At 38.7% G+C, this 8,555-nt stretch overlaps 1 pseudogene; it reads left to right on the top strand.

The window, feature by feature from the left end:
* The first annotated feature begins 697 nt into the window (after window positions 1-697).
* Window positions 698-6,674, top strand: LOC149011220 (V-type proton ATPase 16 kDa proteolipid subunit pseudogene; annotated as a pseudogene).
* The last annotated feature ends 1,881 nt before the right edge of the window (window positions 6,675-8,555 follow it).

Genomic DNA, 8,555 nt, shown 5'->3' with positions numbered 1-8,555 from the left:
TTACCGCACGGAAGGAAGCCCATTGGTAACAAATGGGTTTACAAGATCAAACGAACAATGATGATCAAGTAGAGCGGTATCGTGCAAGAATGGTGATCAAAGGATATGCTCGGAAGAAGGTGTTGATTTCACGTAAATCTTTTCTCCGGTTCGACTTACTACCGTCCGGATAGTTCGCACTTTGTGCTACGTTTGATCTACATCTTGAGCGTTAGATGTAAACCGCATTTCTTCATGGAGATCTTGAAGAAGAAATCTATATGCTCCAACCAGGTTTTGAAGAACCAGGGGAACTTGGTTTCGTTGAACAAATCTCTATACGGCTTAAAACAGCGCCAAGATGTTGGTATAAGAGATTTGATTCCTTCATATTGAGCCTTGGATACAACGACTTGCTTCGCACTTTGTGCGTATCGGGTTTGGTTGATGTTTCATCATTTTATCGTTGTATGTCGATGATATGTTGGTGTCGCCCCAACAAAGATCGGATCGTAGATTAAAGGCTCGCTAGGGATTTGAAATGAAGGATCTGGACCCCAAACAGATTCTAGGGATGCAATTCACCGAGACAATCGAAGATTTGGCTATCTCAAGAGTTACTTAAGGAAAGTCTTGCGCCGCTTCAATATGCAAGACGAAGCCATTTCTACTCCTCTTCCCGTTAATTTCAAGTTATCCTCAAGTATGTGTCCTAGCAATGGCGGAGGATGGAGATGTCTCTACCGTATGCACAGTCCATGTTCCTATGATATGTCAGCCCATTCCTGCGGGTGATTAGTCCATATGGCATCCGCAGAGCATTGGATTATAGTGAAGAGGATCCTAAGATACATTAGGAACCTTGATGCCGCTCTATGTTTGGAGGATCAATTTCCCGAGATATGTTGATTCGATTTTCATCTTGATAAGGAAATCCACTACCCTATGTGTTTCATCGAGCCTGGTCGTATCTAAACTCGACAGCTGTGCCTGTCTCCTGTCAGTATTCCTCACAGCTTGTAGCAACTGATAGAGATTCATAGAACTTGGGCACAAACACGAGAGATTCTCTTGTATTGTGACCGAGTGCCTTGCACATTGCAGAATCCACTTTTCATTCCAGACAAAACACATAGAAGTACAATATCATTTTGTTCGTGAAGTGGTGGAAGACAAGGGTGATACAAAAATCCACACGAAAGAGAACCTAGAGTGCATTGAAAAAAATCAATACCGCAGTTCATTTGGGCATCCTTGTATGGCTTGATAGAGACATAGACATTATGTGGTGGCAAGATAGAGACTAGTGTGGAGATTGATTGGTTCTCAATCTAATCTCCAAGTGGGAGATTGTTGTAATATTAGTCCCACATCGACCGATGTGGGAATATGTGGAGAGGAAGAGGCTATAAAAGAATGCCTCTTCCTTCTTCTTTAATCATCCCAAATATCTATCTCTGGATATTTCTTTATTTATAGTGGAGTTTTCTCTCTTGCCCATATATATATTGTGTCTTTCTTTTCTCTTAGTTGTTATTATTGTGTTCTTCTTTTGCTCTTATTTGCTCGATTGCTTCTCAAGGGGTGCCTTGTGGGGGGGGGGGGGGGGGGGGGGGGGGGGGGGGGGGGGGGGGAAGGGGGGGAGGGGGGAAATTTTTTTTTTTTTTTTTTATTTATTTATTTTTTTATATATTTATTTATATTTATTTATTTTTTTTTTTTTTTTTTTTTTTTTTTTTTTTTTTTTTTTTTTTTTTTTTTTTTTTTTTTTTTTTTTGTGGGGGTTTGGGGGATGTTTGCGCCCCTCTACATCCGCAAAGGTGCATTGACATGATGAAATATATTTTGATCATGGAATACGTGGTTCCTTAGCTAGGGGTGCAAGTTTGGCCCCGCGCCCCCCGACGCCCCCACTAAGCCCCCCCCCCGAGCCCGAATAGGGCTTGGGATAAAGATTTTGGCCCTAAGGGCGGGTTAGGGCCAAAATATTCCCCCCTCCGAACTAGGGCCAAGGGTGGGCCTGGGATTACTCTCGCCCCCCCCCCCCATCCCGGCCGTCCCCTAATTTTTGGCCCCGATCTTGGCCCCGATCCTTGGCCTCGATTTTGGCCCCGATCTTGGCCCCGATCCTAGCCCCGATCTTGCCCCCGATCTTGGCCCCGATCTTGGCCTTGATCTTGGCCCCGATCTTGGCCCCGATCTCGGCCCCCTTTTGGCCCCGATCCCGAACCCCGATCCTCCCCCGATTTGAGTCTAAAGACTCTGGACCCTCCACCCACATGGAGAGGAATTAATTGTAATACATATGGGTGGATACTTGACACGTGTCAAATTTTAGAAACATGATCATGTTTTGTAGAAAATTAATAAAAATAAATTATAACCTCATTACCAATGTAATAAGCATCTATTTGATTTTGACCCTGATCCTGACCCTAATTTTGGCTCTAATCTTAATATTAATTTGACAATGATCATGTACTACAGTACTAGATTTTTACCCTGATCTCCATACTAATATTGATATGAGTTTTGATTTTGACATTTAGTCACTTTGATCATATTAGACTATAAATTCACTTTTTATATTATTTTTAAGATAATTTTTACTTTTTCAACAAAGTCATTTTTAGTTCAATAAAATATTTATTTTGTTTTTTGCTTAAGGTGAGATAATATATTATAAATAATAAAAACTATTACATAAAGAATTAATATCTAACAAATCTATACCCCAACTTCTCATCATGAATATCTAACAAATCTACTGTGATATTTCAAAAAAAAATTATTAAAAACATATAGCTATGTTTATAACTAAAACATCATTTTCTTTAACTATGAAAAAAATACTTTTTTTTTTGTTGAATACTAAATTATCGTCGATTTACTTGTTAACAAGGTTTTGAATATGAATTTTTTTGTATTGAATAAAGATATCAATTTATTGAACAGTTGTGAATGAAAACATACCTACCTACGGCTTAAGTTCTTGACTTTGAATATAAAATTTTCATTTATCAGATTCCTTTTGAATTCTGAATCTCTGATGTTTCTAAGTTTACAAAAAGAGTTTGTGTGACATTCTCTATAATTGACTTGACTTTCAAATATGCCTAAATTTAATTACAATTCTTCTCTCTACTTATTCTATTTCATTAATAATTTTAACTCTTTGCTGTTGGAGAAAAACCAAAGGAAAAAACAGAAGAGAGAGAGAGAGAGAGAGAGAGAGAGAGAGAGAGAGAGAGAGAGAGAGAGAGAGAGAGAGAGAAACTTGGGGGAAAGACAAATTGGAAATTTGGAATGAAGTTTGACCATTGTCTTAGAAGTTAGAAATTAATTGAGAATTGAGATAAATCTTTTTCTTTTTCCCTTCGAGCTTACATATGATAACCATAATTTTCATCGAATAGCAAATTAGAAAACCCTAGAAATTTGAATTTATCTATTTCTCTAAAATCTAAATGGGTATAAATAGTTAAATACATATTGAATATAAGTTTTGGATTATTTATTGACATCTTTACTATTTTATTTTCTAGAACTGAGTTTGGAATTTAAGAATTTAATTACTTTAATATGTATTTTAATTACTACATGTCTTACATTTGATATTTACGACCAAAGATATGGCCAATTAAAGCTAGGGACAAGGCCAATTAGGGCCTGAGCCAATCAGGGCCAATTAGGGCCAGGGACAAGGCCAATCAGGGCCAGGGACAGGGCAATCAGGGTCAGGGCCAACCCATCCCGACCCGGCCCAATTAGGGCCAATTAGGGCAGGAATGGGCTTGGCTTGGCCCTGTAGGGCTTAGGGCCAAGGACAATAATCATTGGCCCTGAACTAGGGTCAGGGCGGGAATGGGCTCAAATTATACCATATAGGGTTGGGCTTGGGATTGCAAAAGCCCGGCCCAGTCCGGTCCAGTTGCAGCCCTATCCTTAGCCCTATAAATTAATTTTTGAATTTAAAACACAATAGATCGAAGGGGAAGAAATATTTTGGGAATAGGCACATGGCCGTTTAATTTCCAGTCAATAAGTGATATCATGGGTCATGAGGGACAATGTTGGCTCTCGAAAAATCAACCCATTCATTAGGGCTGCAACTAGGCCGGCCGGGCCGGCCTGGGCCAAGCTTTTGCAATCCCAAGCCCAGCCCTATATGTTCTAATCTGAGCCCCTTCCCGCCCTGACCCTAGTTCAGGGCCAAGGATTATTGTCCCTGGCCCTAAGCCCTACAGGGCCAAAGCCAAGCCCATTCCTGCCCTAATTGGCCCTAATTGGACCGGGTCGGGATGAGTTGGCCCTGATTGGCCCTAATTGGCCCTGGCCCTGGCCCTAGCCTTGACCCTGATTGGCCCTGATTGGCCCTGACCCTGATTAGCCTTGTCCTTAGCCCTGATTGACATTATCTTGACCCAAGCCTTAATTGATCATATCCTTGGACCTAAAATATCAAATGTAAATTCATAAAAAAAATATATAATAATAATAAAAATAAAAGTATCATAAGTAAACTAAAAATAAAATTCATAGAAATATAAGATGATTCAAGCTCAAACAAAATGATAAAATAATCAATAAGTTGATAATGTTGCTTTAAACATAAATAAATTCTAACTCCATAATTCTATATTGATCTCTGAAAGTCTCTCATTGCTTTGACGATGGAAATTGAAAATCCCTCCCATTGATATCCTTATTCAACAAAAAAAATCATATTCAAAACTTTGTTAACAAGTAAATCAACGATAATTTAGTATTGATATTTTTTTTGTAGTTAAAGAAAATTATATTTTAATTATAAACATAGCTATCTATCCTTAATATTGTTTTCCCCCTTCTTCTGAAATATCACATTGGAGGCAAAAGAAAGATGTCAATATTCATGATGAGAAGTTGGGGTGTAGTTTGTTAGATATTAATTCTCTATATACTAGCTTTTATTATTTATAATATATTATCTCACCTTAGTCCAAAAAAAAATCAATGATTTTTTGGAACTAAAAATGACTTAGTTCGAAAAATAAAAATTATCTTAAAAATAATATAAAAAGTGAACTCATAGTCTAATATGATCAAAATGACTTAAGGTCAAAGTCGAGACTTATAGTTATATCAATCTTAATGTAAAGATTAGGATAAAAATCTAATACATGATCAGGGTCAAATTAACATTAAGACTAGAGTCAAAATTAGGGTCAAAATCGAGCCAAAATTAGGTGGATGCTTACTACATTGGTAATGAAGATATAATTTATTTTAATGAACTTTTTGAAAAACATAATCATGTTTTTTAAAATTTGACATGCGTCAAATATTTACCCATGTGAATTATAATTAATTTCTCTCCATATGGGTGGAGGGTCCATACTCAAATCAGGGCCAAAATCATGGGCCTAGATCAAAACCAAGATTATGGGCAATATTAGGGCCAGGATCAGGGTCAAAATTAGGGCTAGAATCAAGGCCAAGATCAGGGTCAGAATCAGGGCCAAAACCAAGGCCAGAATCAGGGCCAAGATTAGGGCCAAAATCAGGGCCAAAACCAAGGCCAGAATCAGGGCCAAGATTAGGGCCAAAATCAGGGCCAAGATTAGGGCCAAGATCAGGGTCAAGATTAGGGTCAAAATTAGGACCAAAATCAGGGACGGGCCGGGATGGGCTGGGCGGGCCAGAGAGTAATCCTAGGCTCGCCCTTGGCCCTAGTTTAGGGCCAAAATATTTTGACCCTAACCCGCCCTTAGGGCCATAATCTTTAGCCCAAGCCCTATTCAGGCTCAGGGAGGGCTTAGGGCGGGCTTAGGTGGGTCAGGGCCACCAGGGCCAAACTTGCACCCCTACCATTCATAGCCCAATTTAGCTACGGAACTTATTAAATAATTACCAAGAAAAAGGAATGGTTTAGATTTAGCCTAGGACTAGGTGACATCGAAAAAGCTGATTGAACCGGCATGAGGAAGCAATACTTGTAGGCGGTTTATAGGAAGTTTTCTCCTCAAATCCTAGAATTCTTATATTTTTGGTAGTTGTACACATTTTCCTTCAAGTAATTATGTTATATTCAAGGAACTATTTTTCGGCGAATTATTTCGCCGAAATTCGCCCAGTTCGCCCACTGGCGAAATAATATAGCCACCAATATCAAGATTTCAGAACTTTGCTCGATTTTCCGGCAAAACTACGATTTTTTGGCAGCGGCGAGTTGGCGACATCGTCTGTCGTCTACCTTCAGCGGCGATGAAACTACTCCATTCTTCGGTTTCCTTGGGGATGCAGCTGCCCTAGTTTTCTCATGTATGGGAGCTGCTTATGGAACCACAAAGAGTGGTGTTGGTGTGGCATCTATGGGTGTTATGAGGCCAGAGCTTGTGATGAAATTGATCGTTCCGATTGTTATGGCTGGAGTTTTAGGTATTTATGGACTGATTATTGCTGTCATCATCAATACTGGAATAAACCCTAAGGCCAAATCTTACTACCTATTTGATGGTTACACGACTTACGCCCACCTTTCTTCTAGTCTTGCTTGTGGTCTTGCCGGACTGTCAGTTGGTATGGCAATTGGGATCGTTGGTGATGGATCGTTGAAGGAGAAGAAGAAGAAGAAAGAAAGAGAGAAAGAAAAAGAAACAGAAGAGAGAAGAAGCAGCGGCGACCGGATTGTAGCAGCGGCGACCGGATTGTAGCAGCGGCGACATCATTGAAGGAAAAGAAGAAGAAGAAAGAAAGAAAGAAAGAAAGAAAGAGCAGCAGCAGGCCAGCAGCAATATCGCCGGGTGGCGAACCGGTGAATCCCTACGAGATATCGTTCCTTGGTTATATTATCTATAAATAGCAATCTCATTGTAATCGGAGACATCATCATTCCAATCAATACAACTATGAATTTCTTCTATTTTTTAGTTCATAGTTTTAGTTTCAGTAATACTAAATTGGTTCAAGTCCACCATTAAAGAATACCACGAGCCTTCTAAAAGACTTTGGAAGTCCCCGATACATCATGACAGGAGAACCCATTATAAGCATGATACATATATCTTGAGTTGATCTAAGACTCTAGCATGCTTGTACCAATTTTTCGTACTGTTCCAAATTACCAATATTGTATCCTTTAAATTAGAGCCGGTTTAATCGATATCTGAAAATCACTATTGAAGAAAATTAATATACGAAAATAAATGCAATTGTGTTGACTCAATCAACGGTGTGGATTAAAAGAAGCAATACATATTAGATGATTGAATGGATTTTATCAAAATAAAGTTCAACAGTTATGACAATTTAACCCTAGTGAATCAGATGTGGAGTGCTTTAGCGTGGTGTATATGGAATACCAGAAATGCAGCACTTTTTCGAGGGATTGATGCCTCCATTATTCATACAATGACTACTATCTCTTTTCTATTTGCAGATATACAATCTCATATTATGGAATTCCAAAGGGCTCATGGGGAACCTTATCCAAGGCCTATTCATATCATTTCTGAAGAACTTGCTCTCTTTCAAGTTTTTGTTAATGGATCTTGGGATAGTACTTCAAACAAAGGAGGTAGATCGTGCATCATGTGGGACTATAATGGTGGTTTTGTAGCATCTCAAAGTAAATGTGGACATAATACTTCAACAACCTTAGTTGAACTTGAAGCCATTAGAGATTGTTAGGGTAATCTGGACTATTCCTATTTAAGTGATGTTTCAATTGAACCGTTTGGTTCAATTGGTTCAGGGTTATGTATATGTGGGGCTTGAGGTTGGTTCAGTCATATGTATGCAAATCGATTTTCACATTTGGGGTTTTATGTTCTGCGCGATTTGGGGTTTCTCGGTGGAGCTTCCATGGCTTCTTCTTCTTCAAACACCTGCGGTGATGGATTCTTGGTGCTTCTTTGAAGAGTTCTCTTGGGGCTTTTGATCAGTGATGCTAGGAGATTACTCGATGGAGGAATCGGCTCCATTAGTCACCTGAATCAGGTGTTATCTGTAAACTCTCTCTTTCTTCTCCTTCTCTGTAATATCTTTGACAATAGTGGATTGGATTCTACTTCTCTGTATATTATGCTTTGATTGTTCAAGTTTCTAATCCAAGTTTTCTATTATTCACTTCTAAGAAAGTTTGAGTCACTTCTGGATCTATGACTCATTGATGCTTTCATTACTATGTTCTATGGTTATGATTGTCCGAAAACTTAGGCTCTGATACCATTATGTCACATCCTCCCAGCCGGTACCCTAAGTGGCATACCCGAGAGTGTGATCCACAGCCCTAAAGATCAAGTTTAGAAACGATCATATCCATTTCGCATAATAACATAATTAAAAGCAAGAACAAATCATAATGTTCAAGTAATTTATAATAAAAGTCAAGAAAGGATCTCAGAAGGATCACTATAGAATATCAGAGTGCGGAATAACAAGATACCAAATCAAAAGACAACTGTAGAGTATAGCGGAAATATACCCTACAAACACATGCGGAAGGTAGATCGAAATCTAAATAAAGCTCTAAGCTAATACAAGTAAAGTAAAAGATAAGTTTAGAAGAAACAAAAGAAATCTAATCCACATCT

The sequence above is a fragment of the Hakea prostrata genome, chromosome 7 (assembly GCF_041222555.1).
Source record: "Hakea prostrata isolate BN-2017 chromosome 7, UWA_Hpros_2, whole genome shotgun sequence".
In the NCBI taxonomy this organism is placed as follows: Eukaryota; Viridiplantae; Streptophyta; class Magnoliopsida; order Proteales; family Proteaceae; genus Hakea; species Hakea prostrata.
Note: the sequence above shows the minus strand (reverse complement) of the source record. Positions and strands in the feature narration are given on the sequence as shown.